We start from the raw sequence: 16,315 nt of genomic DNA, 5'->3' as shown, positions 1-16,315 counted from the left end.
GTCGCATCTCGAAATGTCCAGGCCTACCCCGCTCGCCGCGCGGCCCACCCGTCCTACCCCTCCTGGACCCCGCAAATGACCCCCCCGGCTTGGGCTCTGCCGACTCAACATGCCTGCGCCGCCCGCCAATCCGCGCACCCCGGGGGTCCCCGCTGCTACTTCTGCGGTCAGCAGAAGTACCCCCGCCAACGCTGCCTGGCCCGCGCCGCCACTTGCAAGTCCTGCAGTAAAAAGGGCCACTTTGCAGCTGTGTGCCAGGCCCGCGCAATCGCCGCTATCACGCCCGCAATCGCGCCCTCCCCCTGCCGAACGCACAATGTGCGCCGCCATCTTCTCCTCCCGGGGCCACGTGTGACCAGTGGGCACCGCCAACTTCTCCCCCAAGGTCCACGTGCGACCAGTGGGCGTGGCCACCTTCTCCCCCCAGGTCCATGTACGGCCAGTGGGCGTGGCCATCCCTCCCCTCCACGTGCGGCCCATGGGCGTCGCCATCTTGCCGCGCCCCTGCAACGTGTGCTCCATGGGCCATTTTGTCTCCCCCATGGGCATGGAACGCCAGATCTGGGTCGCCGACGCTCTACATCTGAAACCTCGGACGACCACCCGCAGCTCGCCTCGATGACACTGGACCAGTCTCATCCTCACAACCTGACCACCGCTTCAATGACGGTGAAAATCAACGGCCATGCGACCTCTTGCCTGCTGGACTCCGGGAGCACCGAAAGCTTCATACACCCAGACACGGTAAGGCGCTGCTCCCTCACGGTCCACCCCGCCAATCAACGGATCTCCCTGGCCTCCGGATCCCACTCTGTACTGATCCGAGGGTTCTGCGTTGTCAATCTCACTGTCCAGGGCGTAGAATTCAGCGGTTTCCGTCTCTATGTCCTCCCCAACCTCTGTGCTGCACTATTGCTGGGCCTGGATTTTCAGTGCAACCTCCAGAGCCTCACCCTCAAATTCGGCGGGCTCCTACCTCCACTCACCGTTTGTGGCCTCGCAACCCTAAAGGTTGACCCCCCTCCCTCTTTGCCAATCTAACTGCAGATTGCAAGCCCGTCGCCACCAGGAGCAGACGGTACAGCACCCAGTACAAGACCTTCATCAGGTCCGAAGTCCAGCGGCTGCTTTGGGAGGGTATCATCGAGGCCAGCAACAGCCCCTGGAGAGCTCAAGTGTTAGTGGTAAAAACGGGGGAGAAACTCAGAATGGTTGTGGACCTCAGCCAGGCCATCAATCAGTAAACGCAGCTCGACACGTACCCCCTCCCACGCATATCTGAGATTGCGCAGTACTGGGCCTTCTCAACAATTGACCTGAAATCCACCTACCACCAGCTCCCCATTCGTAAATCGGACCATCCATACACTGCCTTTGAGGCGGACGGTCGGCTCTATCAATTCCTTAGGGTCCCTTCAGCGTCACTAACGGGGTCTCGGTCGTCCAAAGGGAGATGGACCGAATGGTCAACCGGTACGGTCTGGGGGCCACGTTTCCGTACCTAGACAATGTCACCATTTGCGGCCATGAACAGCAGGACCACGATGCCAACCTCGCTAAATTCCTCCGCACCGCCATTCTCCTCAACCTTACGTACAACAAGGAGAAGTGTGTGTCTCCGCACGACCCGCTTAGCCATCCTCAGCTATGTAGTCCAGAACGGACTTCTGGGGCCCGATCCCGACCGCATGCGCCCCCTCATGGAGCTTCCCCTCCCCCAATGCCCGAAGGCCCTCAAACGCTGCCTTGGGTTTTTCTCCTACTACGCCCCGTGGGTCCCAAACTATGCGGACAAGGCCCGCCCACTCAAACAGTCCACTCAACCCCCCCTCATGGCCGAGGCACAACACGCCTTCGCCCGGATCAGAGCAGACATAGCCAAGGCCGGGATGCATGCAGTAGACGAGATACTCCGCTTTCAAGTAGAAAGCGAAGCTTCAGATGTCGCCCTCGCCGTCACTCTAAACCAGGCAGGCAGACCCGTGGCACTCTTTTCCCGCACCCTTCATTCCTCTGAAATTCGGCACTCATCCGTTGAGAAAGAGGCCCAAGCTATCATTGAAGCTGTGCGGCATTGGAGGCATTACCTGGCCGGCAGGAGATTCAATCCCTTCACTGACCAACGGTCGGTAGCCTTCATGTTCAACAACACGCAGCAGGGCAAGATCACAAATGATAAAATCTTGCGGTGGAGAATCGAGCTCTCCACCAATAATTACGAGATTTTGTATCGCCCCGGCAAACTCAACGAGCCCCCAGATGCCCTCTCCCGAGGTACATGTGCCAGCGCACAAGTAGACCAGCTCCGGGCCCTACACGACAGCCTTTGTCACCCGGGGGTCACACGACTGTACCATCTTGTCAAAGCTCGCAATCTTCCCTACTCCGTCGAGGAAGTACGGACAGTCACCAGAGACTGCCAGGTCTGTGCGGAGTGTAAGCCGCACTTTTACCGGCCAGACCGCACGCGCCTGGTGAAAGCCTCCCGCCCCTTTGAACGCCTCAGCGTGGATTTCAAAGGGCCCCTCCCGCAACACATATTTCCTCAGTGTGGTCGATGAATATTCCAGGTTCCCCTTTGCCATCCCCTGCCCCGATATGACGTCTGCCACCGTCATCAAGGCCCTCAACACCATCTTTGCTCTGTTCGGATTCCCTGCCTACATCCACGGTGACAGGGGATCCTCATTCACGAGTGATGAACTGCATCAGTTCCTGCACAGCAGGGGTATCGCCTCCAGCAGAATGACCAGCTACAACCCCCGGGGAAACGGGCAGGTAGAGAGGGAGAACGGGACGGTTTGGAGGGCCGTCCAGCTGGCCCTACGGTCCAGAAACCTCCCAGCCTCACGCTGGCAGGAGGTCCTCCCTGGTGCACTCCACTCCATACGGTCACTACTGTGCACCGCCACAAATAATACACCCCACGAACGTGTTTTTACCTTCCCCAGGAAGTCTACATCCAGGGTCTCTCTCCCGACTTGGCTCGCAGCTCCAGCACCAGTCCTTCTACGTAGGCACGGCCGACTCCACAAGGCGGACCCCTTGGTGGACAACACCTGCTCCACGCCAACCCCCAGTATGCCTACGTGGAGTTCCCCGACGGCCGCCAAGATACTGTCTCCCTCAGGGACCTGGCTCCCTTAGGTTCCACTCCAGCACACTCCCCCACCCACGCGCCACCCTCCCCTCCCCCGGCATTCCCAACATTAGCCCCACCAGGTCCATCCCTCCTCCCCCTGCCCACGGAAGAGGACGAGGAAGTTTTTGGCACGCTCCCGGAGTCATCCGACTACTGTCCAACACCAACGCCATCGGTGTCACCAGCACCGCCAGCACCGACATCGCCGCCACCGTTACGTTGCTCCCAGCGAACCGTCAGCACCAGATCAACTTTGTCCGGTGCCCACCAGAGGTTATCAAAATGGACATTCTTTTCCCCTCCCCACTATAAATTATTTGCAAAACTATATATAGTTCCACGCCACCCCCGCCGGACTCATTTTCAACAGGGGGTGAATGTGGTGAACCACTGTGTTCACCTGTATTAGGGGATGTAAGGTAGGACCTGCACTACAGGTTCGCCGGTAGCCCCTGCCGGCTAGCTCCGCCCACAAGGAGCCGTATAAATATGCGTGTCCTCCTTCTGATCAGCCATTTCTCCAGCTGCAGTAGGAGGCCACACATCTGACTGTAATAAAGCCACAGTTGTACCAATCTGAGTCTTTCGTGCAATTGATCGTGCATCAAAGGCTAGTTTGAATTTCTGGCTAATTTGGCTGTTCAATTCGTTTCCCATCAGGAGTGGAGTTTATGAATAAATACTATGATTAACTTTTTTTTTTAAAAAGAACATTTGTGAATCTACACCACATGGATTGCAGTGATTCAATACGAAAACTCTGTACGGCCTTCGCAAGGGCATCGATGGATAGCTGATAAATCACCCTGGCAGAATACTTCTTTTGTATGGCTCTAGAAGCAGAAGCTGTTATACATAGACCATAGCGTGCAGAAGGAGGCCATTCAGCCCATCAAGTCTGCACTGACCCACTTAAGCCCTCACTTCCACCCTATCCTCGTAACCCAATAACCCCTCCTAACCTTTTTGGACACTAAGGACAATTTACCATGGCCAATCCACCCAACCTGCACCTCTTTGGACTCGGGGGGGGGGGGTGGGGGGGGGGGGGGGGGACCGGAGCACCCAGAGGAAACCCACGCAGACGCGGGAGAACGTGCAGACTCCGCACGGGCAGTGACCCAGCGGGGAAATCGAACCTGGGACCCTTGCGCTGTGAAGCCACAGTGCTAGTCACTTGTGCTACCGTGCTGCCCAGTTTTGATGCCAAGGTTCCTAACCAGCCCAATGTTCTGCTGGGGATCAAGCGTACCTCCAGGATATTGCCCTCAAATCTAAGTGGGGGGGGGATGACGTTATTATGTGCTTCGTGGTTTGGTCAGGGTTTCTGCAGCTGCAGGCAGTTGAGGTTTTGAGGTGTCACCTTTACATTAGGCCATGTCTGATCCATATTATATCGAGGGTTATCACATACTGAAGCTTAGTAATTCAGATGTTGGTTCGTAGAAATGTGTTGTTTACTTTGGAGGGTGTTTTCTGCTTAAATTTTTCTCCAGGTTTTATCAGTGCTATGGAGTCGGAGATATTCGATTAGTGTCGACAGGGAATTTTGTGAAGCCATGTGGTGAGTTGAGGCATCTTGAAGTTCTCTCTGGATGGGGAGGTCCAAGTTGCTGCTGAAAGCAGTTATTTATTTGCATGTTGATGCATCACATTGAGTGGAGGGAGGAATGATATTTGAGAGTATGGTAACCACTGAACTGGAGTTGATCTCAAGAGTTCCAATGATTATACTCATTATTCAGTAAAGTTGTGTGTCAGTAAGTTCAATGTGATGGGTGACTGGAGGCCCACATGGGTGCACAGTACTCAGTTGTTGAGAAGACCAGAGCTCTGGCAGAGGGACAGTGGTTTTTACATCCCAGCACGTGCCCGAAGCTTGTGGATGATGTTCACTCATGCCTTGGTCTTTTTGGCAGTTTTTTGGCGGTGGTGATGGTAAGTTAAGGAGCAGTCAAGGGTCACCACAAGATAGTTGGGAATTGGGTCATGCACACCTCTCCTCCACAGAAGGTGACATTTACAGTGTTGTGTGCCTTGTTATTTTCAAGGTGGAATGAAGAAATGACAGACTTGGCCGGGTTTGGTTTCAGTCGGGTTTGGAGTAAATCAATGTTTGTGATGATGTGGTGGGCATGTCACTTACGTAGATGTACAAAGTTGTCTGTGCCAGGTCACTGCCCTGTGAAAGACCATTGTTGTCTGTTTTTGGAGTAGTGACCTTGGGCGCGATTCTCCGGAAAGTGTGCAAGCGGGAAGAGCCACGAGCTTCCAGGCGCTCGGCCCTGCGAGGTCAGCAACGCTATTCCATGTTGATTGGTCCGCTTAACGATGCCCCACGGGTTTGCCAGCTGATTCACCAGCACCGCGCTCGCCAGCCCCCCACTAACAAGATCGAGCAGCACTTAAGCTGCACTTGCTCAGCCAACCCCAGCCAGCTCGCAGCAATGGCAGCAAAGAGACCGACCCCAAGATTCAGTGATACGGGCCAACGGAGGCTCCTAGATGCCGTGGAGGCCGGAGAGATGTCCTGTTTCCACGAGAATCCCAGATGGCGAGACACAGGGCAGCCTTTAGTCCCCACCCAGAGTATGTTCTACTCTCAGTGCTTCCTCCTAGTGGTGTTCAACATGGAGGAGTATGGATTCATCAGTAGGACAGTACATGGTAATCGACAGTTTAAATTTCTGTACCGTCTGAGGTTATTCATTAAGGCCCCGTCTTCTCAACCTTTCCCCTCACGTGAGGAGTGGTGATCCAAAAGTTAAATCACCACCAGTCAGCTCTTCCCCGTCAAAGGGGAAAGCAGCCTATGGTCATCTGGGACTATGGCGACTTTACTTATTTTTATTACCATCGCCTCATACCAGAAAACAGTGCTAATCACTGGTTTTGCCGGTGGTTCAAATGGTGCAGGAGGTCCGGTGGGATACCATCTTTCCCGGCAGTTTTGCCATTTTGCAAAGGTGCATCCTTTATGTGACAGTGGAGAAGACACTGGACGACTCACTATTGCATCTGAGTTTTTTCTTAATCTGATGTCTGTGTTGCTTTGTCGATGCCAGTAGCTTGTCAGCTTCAGCATTAGCACTAATTTGCGGGTTAGCAGCCTCTGCTGAGTTTGATGCACCAAGTTTCCTCGGGAGGTTCCAGGCCAGGTGGCTTGAGTACATAAAATCAATGGATTCCACGCTGTTCAGCCAGCTTTGATGACATGGTTGGTATTGCTGAAAGAGCATGTTGAACTCAGGACTCCAATAGGGGATGCACTGTACTCTGAAACCTCCAAGCAAGTTTGCCTTATGGAAGTTCCATCTTGGCCCTTGTTCTGTTGACATGACAGGGACTTCAACCCCCACTGGGCTAATAATCAACCTATGTTTACCATGTTGGAGGTCTGGGACAACACTTTAGGACAGGCATAGAGGGACACCCAGTGGTGAGGTCAGAATTATATTCCCTCTCCCACCTTGCTGATCAGATGGCAGTATGATACTTAGCGTCTTACACAAGATGGACAGCCTCTGCTTACATCCAATCTGTCAGGGGTTCCCCACTGATATCCTATAATTCATTGCCCCATTCCACGTGGTGACTATTGAAGTCTTCCACGTAGATGGTTGAATGTTTGGGGGGGGGGGGGGGGGGGGGGGGGGGGGGGGCTGTATTTTCCGTTGAGGGGATTATAGATATGGTAACTGTCAGCTCGCCAATCTTAATAGCTGCTGCTGCTGCACAGGTACCTCTATTTCCCATGCTTGGGATTGTAATATAGTTAGTAATTTAAACTTTCATGTAAAGCGCCAGGCCATATTTTGCATGGTGCAATGTTGTGGCAGGTTTATAACCACAGATCTTGTAATGACGTACTTGCTCATTGTTAGCAATATACGTTTTCATAGCATGAGGACAATGTTATTTGTTCTCAGTATCCTTTCCAGTCACATTTGGTCCATGGGAGACCTTCAACATTGAGTTGACAGATCCATGTTCCAGGGTCCAATCTTCAGAATACATTGCCTTGAGAAGAGCGATGGTGATCACTTGGATTTTTAGGTTTGCTCCGGGAGGTTTGGACACGGTTTCGATAACATTAAAAAAAAAATTTAGAGTACGCAATTATTATTTTTCCCAATTAAGGGACAATTTAACGTGGCCAATCCACCTACCCTACACATAGAATCATAGAATTTACAGTGCAGAAGGAGGCCATTCGGCCCATCATGTCTACACCAGCCATTGCAAAGAGCACCCTACTTATGCCCACATCTCCAACCTAGCCTGTAGCCCAGTAACCCCACCTAACCTTTTTTGGACACTAAGGGCAATTTAGCATGGCCAACCCACCTAACCTGCACATTTTTGGATTGTGGGAGGAAACCGGAGCCCCCGGAGGAATCCCACGCAGACACGGGGAAAACATGCAGACTCCGCACAGACAGTGACCCAAGCTGGGAATGGAACCTGGGACCCTGGAGCTGTGAAGCGACAGTGCTAACCACTACGCTAATGTGCCGCCCCTTTTGGGTTGTGGGGATGTAACCCACAGACACAGGGAGAATGTGCAAACTCCACACGGACAGTGACCCGGGGCCGTGAGGCAGCAGTGCGAATCACTACACCACCGTGCCGCCCAGTTTCATAACAAACTAACCTATCTTGTTTAAGACTCAAGCTTGTCTGCTGTATTATTTTTAAATTGAACCGTTCATTCATTAAAAGGGGGCTACATACACAGAGAAAGTCCTAGCTCATAGACCACTTTAAAGAAACGCCTTTTATGTGGCTGCATAAGATGGAGAAAAAGAAAATAAACAAAAAGAAAGATGCCAGATCAGAGCTAAGCTGATGTTGGGGTCTGAAGGGGGAAGGAATCTCAGAGGAAGTTTAAGCTGGTTGGTTTCAGGAAGGAGGGGACACCGCAGAGACAGCTGATTGGGTGATCTGAGTGATCTGAAAGCAGTGAGCTTCATGCACGTTTTGTTAAGTTGGGAGGGGAAAGGGGTGGGTTTAAGAAGATGGAATAAATAAAATACAAAACAATGTATGAAGCAGCACAAACATTCACTGACTTACATGTAGTTTTCGTTTGTTGCACCTGAAGGCATCTTTTAATCTTGACTGGGTAAAAGGAAAGAAGCCACCAAAAATAAATATTGAACTTATTCGCTGAAATCTGCGTTTACACCTCTCATTGCTCTGTTTAACTTATTTCAGCAAGTCATGCTGCCAAGGTTTCTCATTCAAACCCACACAACAAAACTTAACAAAAGCTTTGCCCTTTCCCTTATGGAATACAATTGACCATTGTTAACAGACTGTATCTCGTGACTACGGCACACACTGTATACAAACTCTGTATCATTGATTACTGAGTGACTGGAAGGTTAATCTATTTCTTATGAATGAAGTCAAAACCACTTGGTTCAAATTGGTAACCGAGAACCATTAGAGAGCAATAGAGCCACTTCTAAGCAAACTGGTTGATGCACGATCAATCACTACTGAAGTGAGATTGTAGTCCAATTGAAGGCTTTAATGAACAAGTAGTTACCCCAGCAGCTCCGGTACAGAATGACTGCTGTAGGTGAAACACAGACTCTTATGCTCCGCCTGCTGGGCGGAACCAGCGGGCAGGTACTCATACTACAGAATAAGGTACATCCCACCTAGGTACCCTAATATAGCCTACCACACTGGTAAGAAGAGATTCCAAGTATGGAACACAATAATGATTACGTAATTTGGTCAGACTGAAACATTCCACAATCAAACCTGCAGATATTGATAGGATTGCAATTGACCAGAAAGTAAAGTAAACATCAAGAAACATCTAATTCTTCCTTCCACTCTGCACTGGCACACATAAAAGTTAAGTGCAAGGCAAACTGAGTTCTCTGACCCAAGTATTCACGTCAGGGTTACAATAAAGTTTCCATATACAACGATAAACTAGTTTTGATTAGATCGCAATCAAGGTTGTCATTAAATCGTGGTCATAACTGAATCCAGACTCAAATGGTCTTTACAGGCTAAAGAAAATTAAAAGACAAGAAACGAAATGCACCCTCCTCCTCCTACGTTCCTCTCCTCTATGCACAAAACCTTCAAACGCTCGCTGATACCAGCAACCACTAGATTTTTGAGAAGGGCGGACAGAGTTGGGGCAAGATGTAGAATAGAGGGTATAGAGACCTGGGAACAGAAGTTAGCTTGGCATATGCATATATTTTTTCAAGTCACCCATACTGGAGGTTCATGTCCATGAATTGTGCTCGGAGATTTTCGCAAAAATGAATACTTAAACTTCTTCCCACAATTGCTGTTGAGTAATTCACTCCTGTCCTGCTCCCAGGTAGAAGCCATATTCTAAGTGATCAAGAGTTAATGACTTAACAGTAATGTTATGTGCCTAACCCATATTCTTGTTGATTGTAACTCCCCAGTGAAAACGCAGGACCTGCAAGTTTGCCCTTATTTTTTCTATCTTGTCTTGAACAGTCAGAACCATAGTCATTTCAGTCACAAGTGCCAACAGGAACTGGACAACAAGGGGAGAGCTTCTGAGGGGCAGAATCAATCCACCACAACCTGATCTGGACAGTCAAAAAGGTGAGTTTCAATCGGAGTCAATCAATCCAATGCAATATCATTGTAGTTACGGACACGTTCCGATGCCTTTTACTTCCATGCAGCTGGTCTTACAACAGGGTTTATCTGCTGCCTTTTATCAGAGGCCATTTATGCCCCCTTTCCCTTCAGGTTCTGCAGTCAAAGGAAATGGGTGCAGAGAGCAGTAATGGAAGACATCTAATCAGAGCCAGCTTGTAACATGTACTCATAGCAAGAGCGATACAAGTGAATTTAGAGCTTGCCAGATTAGATGACACAGATTAATCAAGCAAAAAGCAGATAGTAGCGGGTAAAGAACACTTTGCACCACAGTGCTAGTTGTGGATGTGTGTAGGCAGCAGAGATTGAAATTGAGCATCATCTTCTTTATCAACTATAGGTGATTCTTGTAAAGAAATGCGGTCAAAGAATAATTATGGTTAGTAACAGGCAATTTGATACACTTGCTAGCTTGCCCAAGCAAGGAAATGTGGAGTGGCTGTGAGATGTACACAAGGAGGCCACATAGGGATTGCAGTACAATGGAGGCAGCATTGATTCAGTTGTACAGAACCTTGTTCACACCCCAGCTAGAGGACTGCATTCATATTTGAGCACCAAACCTCCTGTAGGACCTATCAGTCTTAGAGAAGGTACAGCACAGATTTGTCATACTGAAACCAAGATTTATAGGATTCAATTATGGAGACAGTTGCTTTATTCCCCGGAGTTAAGATTAGGGAATAATTTAATCAAAATATTTTAAAAGATGAAGGGATTTGATTGGATAGAAATAGAAACATTATTTTTTCCTGTCGATGGTGGGGTAATCCAGAGAATCACAGAATCGGTACGGTGCAGACGGAGGCCATTTGGCCCATCGCGTCTGCATCGGCTCCCCAAACAAACATGGTGTCTTAGTGCCATTCCTCTACCCATTCCCTGTACCCCTTGTGGTAGTATGACTAGAGGTACTATGGTACCTGGGAGTGTGAGCTGCTATTGGTGGAGAAGGCTCACTGCTCATTGGCCCAAGTGTTGCTTTCTCATTGGTCAAGACGAAGGTAGCTCCGCCCAAGGAGGCGGAGTAGAAGAACCCATGTTTCCCAGCAGCCATCGTTCTTTCTGTATTCAAGCTGCTGGAGAAACATCTTGTAGATTAAAGCCTTCAATTTGGACTACTCCTTCGTTTCTGTGGTTATTGATCGTGCATCACCCCTTACATTGCTTCTATTCAAGTAATCATCAAATGCCCTCCTGAAAGCCTTTATTGAACACCCGGTGTCCACCACACTTCCCCTCAAGTGCGTTCCAGGCCTGAACCACTCATTGTGTGAAAAATGTTTTTCTCACTTTTGCTTAAATCCCACAAGCTGCAGTGATGGGATTTGAAGCCATGACCCTGAAGCAATAACAGATCACCAAAAGGATTCAGCACCTTCAGGAGAGGAAGAGTTAAGAAGGAGGACAATATCCTCTTCTGTTTGGATATGGCAAAGAATCAATTGCAATAAAGCCAAGCATATCTCTGAAATATCTTCCATACATAATGTAACACCAAGTGGAAAATCTCCAAAAATTCAGCTCCCAGAACACAAGACAATCACAGTTTCGCAGCAGCTAAATGACAATTCACAGATGTGTGCCTGTTCACTCTATCTTTTCCGTTGCTGTGTTGAGCATATCCTTTCTGTTTCTAAGAAGTTAGATTGGGAAATCTCCCATCAGTTCCTTATCTAGGTCAGTCAGCAAAAGTAACTTTCTACTCATGTAATTCTTATTAAACATACCAGTCGGATTTTACAAATTGGGTCCACCCAATTTGCTGATGTAAAGCAGACCTGGGCCTGAATTCTCTGCTTGCCAGTGAGAATTGCGATCGAGCGGAGAATAGCGTGGAATAAAATAGATCACGATTTGCACCTGCCGCCGATTCTGTCGTCTTGCTCTGGTCTCCTGCTTGCAGGGATACTGAGGTTTGTGCTGTGCGCCAGCAGCTCCATGCAAAACCGTCATTTGCATGGATTTGAATATCATTAGCAGGTTGGCACATCATGCTCCACCCCTCTTAAGTGGAAATCATGCGGGCACAAATTGGTGCAAGTAATTACAAGCGGGGCTTGGGCACCAATTGACAGCTATTGAGGGAGAGCGGGAGGCTAAAAGAAGCTCTTTAAAAACTTGGCAAAAATTATTGGGCTTGTTGGGGGGTGGCTGCCCGGATCAGGGGGTGTAGCGGGGAATGACCTGGTGCCAAGTCCATGGATTCGGGGTGTCCCCTTCAGGATCAGGCTGCTATTGCTGCAGCATGTGGATTTAAACATACCACTTTGGTGCTGCTTACAGGCTCCTAGATGTTCACACTGCTGACTGCTCACGTTCAGACAGCCTCTGGTAATGTGGGAGTCCATCCAAGCTGCCCCTCTGGAAACTCTCATACTCCAACAGTATCAGCAAGAGGATGAGCGTGGCCCACCAGGCGTTTTCATACAATTTACAGTGCAGGAGGCCATTTGGCCCATCGAGTCTGCACCAGCTCTTGGAATGAGCACGCTACCCAAGCCCACACCCCCACCCTCACTGTAAACCACTAACCTCACCAAACCTTTTTAAACACCAAGGGCAATTTAGCATGGCCAATCCACCTAACCTGCACATCTTTGGACTGTGGGAGGAAACCGGAGCACCCGGAGGAAACCCACGCAGACACGGGGAGAATGTGCAGACTCCGCACAGACAGTGACCCAAACCGAAAATCGAACCCGAGACCCTGGACCTGTGAAGCAACTGTGCCACCCACTATGCTTCCATGCTGCCCATTGGCACTCTTCAGAAGCGCTGCCCCACTGCAGAGGAAGCAGGGGATAACAGAGTTCACCCAAAACAAACAACATCTGCACTGTGGCCTTTGGAACCCTCCCTGGTACTCTTCCCTCCTCAGGTCAGAGGCGTCACCAGTGACCGTCACCCCTCAGGAGCACGAGTGCTCTCCTCTTCGTGAGGTTGGCAGCACTGACTGCCTTTGCCGCCACCTCCCAGGCACTGCTCTGGAGGGCAGGTTTGAGTCCGGCCCTCCCTGGGAAAGAAGCTGTCCCTCCTCTCCTCATTGGCATTGAGTAGTGGGTCCACTTGGGGGAGGGGTTTCTTCGAGACATCTTCGTGGCTGCAATGAGTGTGTGGTGTGTGGAGCGCTTATAAACAGCTCCAGCTGTCAGGCGCTTGAGCGATAATTCCGTCCCTAGCAGTTACAACGCCTGCTGGGCTGGGAATTGCTTCCAATTCACACCGGCAGAGTGCTGGCTCATTTGCATGTCCTGAATCGCAGAATGAATAGCGCCCCAACAGAAACGCTATCAAGTCCCCGGTGGAAACAATTAGTCTCCCAAACAAAGAATCAGCCCCTGGTTTCAACTGAGAACCATTGTTTCATACCACATGCATTGACAGAAGCGATGACAATACGTGAAGTATTGCCACCGGCAGTGGCTTCATTCCAATATTAGTTTGGGGAAGTGGGAACCTGCTGCATGCTATTTTCCAAAATCCTACCACACCAGGTGTCCACGTGGTCTGGTTGTCCAGGGTTGCTAGGCTACAATTTCTGACCAGCACAAGTTCTTGTGAGCTTTTACGTCAATTTTTTAAAAAAGTATTTTTATTCAACAAATTTTCAACATTTTACTAATACAACACCCATAACAGCCCCAAGCATCCTCACAAACAAACAAACAAACATGTTTCCCCCTCCACTTCAACAATCAATGGTAACCAATTCCGGTAACCAATTCCTGAAAATGCATAATAAACAAACGGCAGCAATTGTAGAATCCCTCCTTCATCCCCCTCAGTTCGAACTTTACCTTCTCTAGGGTCAAAAACTCCAGTAAATCCCTCCGCCACGCAGAGGTGCAGTGTGGAGAGGCTGACCTCCACCCCAACAAAACCCGCCTTCGAGCAATCAACGAGGAGAAAGTCAAGACATCCGCCCATTGACCCACCTCCAGCTGGTCCGAAACCCCAAAAATGGCTTCTAGGGCAGCACGGTGGCCTAGTGGTTAGCACAACCGCCTCACGGCGCTGAGGTCCCAGGTTCGATCCCGGCTCTGGGTCACTGTCCGTGTGGAGTTTGCACATTCTCCCCGTGTCTGCGTGGGTTTCGCCCCCACAACCCAAAAATGTGCAGAGTAGGTGGATTGGCCATGCTAAATTGCCCCTTAATTGGAAAAAATAATTGGGTAATCTAAATTTATAAAAAAAAAGAAAATGGCTTCTAGCGGGGACGGTATTCACATCCACATGCAGGACCTCTGAAATTGTCCTGAATACAGACCTCCAAAGATTTTCCAGTTTCGGACAGGACCAAAACATGTGAACATGATTTGCGGGGCCCCTCCCAAATCGATCACAGGTATCCTCTACTCCCACAAACAGCCTGCTCATTCTTGATTTAGGGAGGTGAGCCCTGAGCGGCACGGTAGCACAGTGGTTAGCACTGTTGCTTCACAGCACCAGGGTCCGAGGTTCGATTCCCGGCTTGGGTCACTGTCTGTGCGGAGTCTGCACGTTCTCCCTGTGTCTGCGTGGGTTTCCTCCGGGCGCTCCGGTTTCCTCCCACAAGTCCTGAAAGACGTGCTGTTAGATGAATTGGACATTCTGAATTCTCTCTCTATGTACCCGAACAGGCGCGGAATGTGGCAACTAGGGGCTTTTCACAGAAACTTCATTGTGTGTTAATGTAAGCCTACTTTTGACAATAAAGGTTATAAAAATGGTTATACCTTCAGCTGTATCAGCCCCAGCCTCGCACAAGTCATCGAGGCATTCACCCTCCGTAACACCACAGTGCCTCTTCAAGCACCATCCCTCTTCCCATTGATGAGACCATCAATTCACGCGACACGTGGTTAGAAGCGAACAGTGGTTTTAATCGTCTTACAACAGAGCCTGCCTGTGACAAGATGAACTCTTGATTAACTGGCAGGCAGGCTCACAACAGCAACCTTTATACTTCTGGTTAGGGGGAGGAGCCATGGGCGGAGCCAAGGATGGAGCCCAGTACAAGCTTCTCATCTCCCCCTATAGGTAGAGCCACGTAACTACACATGATCTGATACAAGGTACAGGCTCAACACATGTTGTACAATACAGTGTGGATTATTAGTGTTTATAATTCACCACATTCACCCCCTGTGAAAAAAATCAAGGCCCGCGGGGGTGATGGCTTACAAATTGAGTCTGTCCGGTGGCCGAGTTGTCCGTTGTGATCGGCGGAGCACTGGGGTTGCTGCCTCTTCTGGTGGCTGGACGATCACTGTTGGTTGGGGTACGATGGCGGACTCCGGGGGTGATTCTGTCCGAGCTTCGTACCCGTCTGGTTCGACTGGGGACTGGGAGCGCTGTAAACTTGTGGGCGCGGGTGCTCGGAAATGTGTAGCGACCCGGTAGGTGCGGGGGCGTGGGGCGCGACGAGTTGAGTGGGGTGTAGTGTGAGGGGTACCTCGGCGGTGGTAGTGGTGGGATTCGATCCTGCTGGCGCTAGGTCCCGGAGGGATACCGTGTCCTGACGGCCGTCACGGTACTCGATGAAGGCTTATTGGGGGTTTGAGTGGAGTAGGAGCACTCTTTCTACGAGTGGGTCAGTTTTGTGTGCCCTGATGTGCTTCCGGAGGAGTGGCGGGCCCAGTGTCTTCAACCATACTGGGAGCAAGGCCCCCGTGGTAGTACCCCTGGAAAAAACAAAGAGCCGCTCGTGGGCGGTCTGGTTGGTAGCGGTACATAGGAGGGACCTAATAGCGTGGAGAGCGTCAGGGAGGACTTCCAGCCAATGGGAAACTGGGAGATTCCTGGACCGGAGGGTCAGTAGGACGGTCTTCCAGACCGTCGCATTCTCCCTCTCCACCTGCCCGTTCCCCCTGGGGTTATAGCTGGTAGTCCTGCTCGAGGCGATGCCCTTGTCGAGCAGGTACTGACGCAGCTCGTCGCTCATGAAGGACGAACCCCGGTCGCTGTGTACGTAGCTGGGGAACCCAAAAAGGGTGAAGATACTATGCAGGGCCCTAATGACTGTGTGGGAGGTCATATCGGGGCACGGAATAGTAAAAGGGAAGCGGGAGAACTCGTCGATGACATTCAGGAAGTACACATTCCGATTAGTCGAGGGGAGTGGCCCTTTGAAATCGATACTGGGCGATCTGATTCACCATGTCTGCAATCCTGGGGAGGGGGTACGCATCGAGGAGCGTAAACCGATTAATGGTCTGACTATAGTCCACGACCATGCAAAATTTTTCCCCGGTCTTGACGACCACCACCTGAGCTCTCCAGGGGCTGTTAGTGGCCTCTATGATCCCCTCACGTAGGAGCCTCCGGACCTCGGTTCTGATAAACACACTGTCCTGCAGGCTGTACCGCCTACTGCGAGTGGCTACGGGTTTGCAGTCCGGAGTGAGATTGGCAAAGAGTGGAGGGGGGGGGGGGGGGAGATTCACAGCGTGGATAGGCTGCAGATGGTGAGTGGGGGTAGGGGTCCGCCGAAGCTGAGGGTGAGACTTTTGAGGTTAC

At 50.5% G+C, this 16,315-nt stretch overlaps 1 protein-coding gene across 3 annotated transcripts in view; it reads right to left on the bottom strand.

Annotated features, from left to right (window-relative positions):
- The window catches only part of acot11a (acyl-CoA thioesterase 11a), a 130,942-nt gene that overhangs the window by 107,137 nt on the left and 7,490 nt on the right, over window positions 1–16,315 (bottom strand). Inside the window, exon 1 of one of the 3 annotated variants that reach the window (XM_038794733.1) lies at window positions 11,545–11,562. The exons of 1 other annotated variant lie outside the window; for it this stretch is intronic. The gene's annotated coding sequence lies outside the window, so the exon portion shown is untranslated. Of the gene's footprint in view, window positions 1–8,218; window positions 8,237–11,544; window positions 11,563–16,315 lie in introns of those variants that run through there. One more of the 3 variants, XM_038794734.1, reaches the window with a different exon arrangement.

The sequence above is a fragment of the Scyliorhinus canicula genome, chromosome 4 (genome assembly GCF_902713615.1).
Source record: "Scyliorhinus canicula chromosome 4, sScyCan1.1, whole genome shotgun sequence".
In the NCBI taxonomy this organism is placed as follows: domain Eukaryota; kingdom Metazoa; phylum Chordata; class Chondrichthyes; order Carcharhiniformes; family Scyliorhinidae; genus Scyliorhinus; species Scyliorhinus canicula.
The sequence above is the reverse complement of the archived record's forward strand: the minus strand, read 5'-3'. Positions and strand labels throughout refer to the sequence as shown.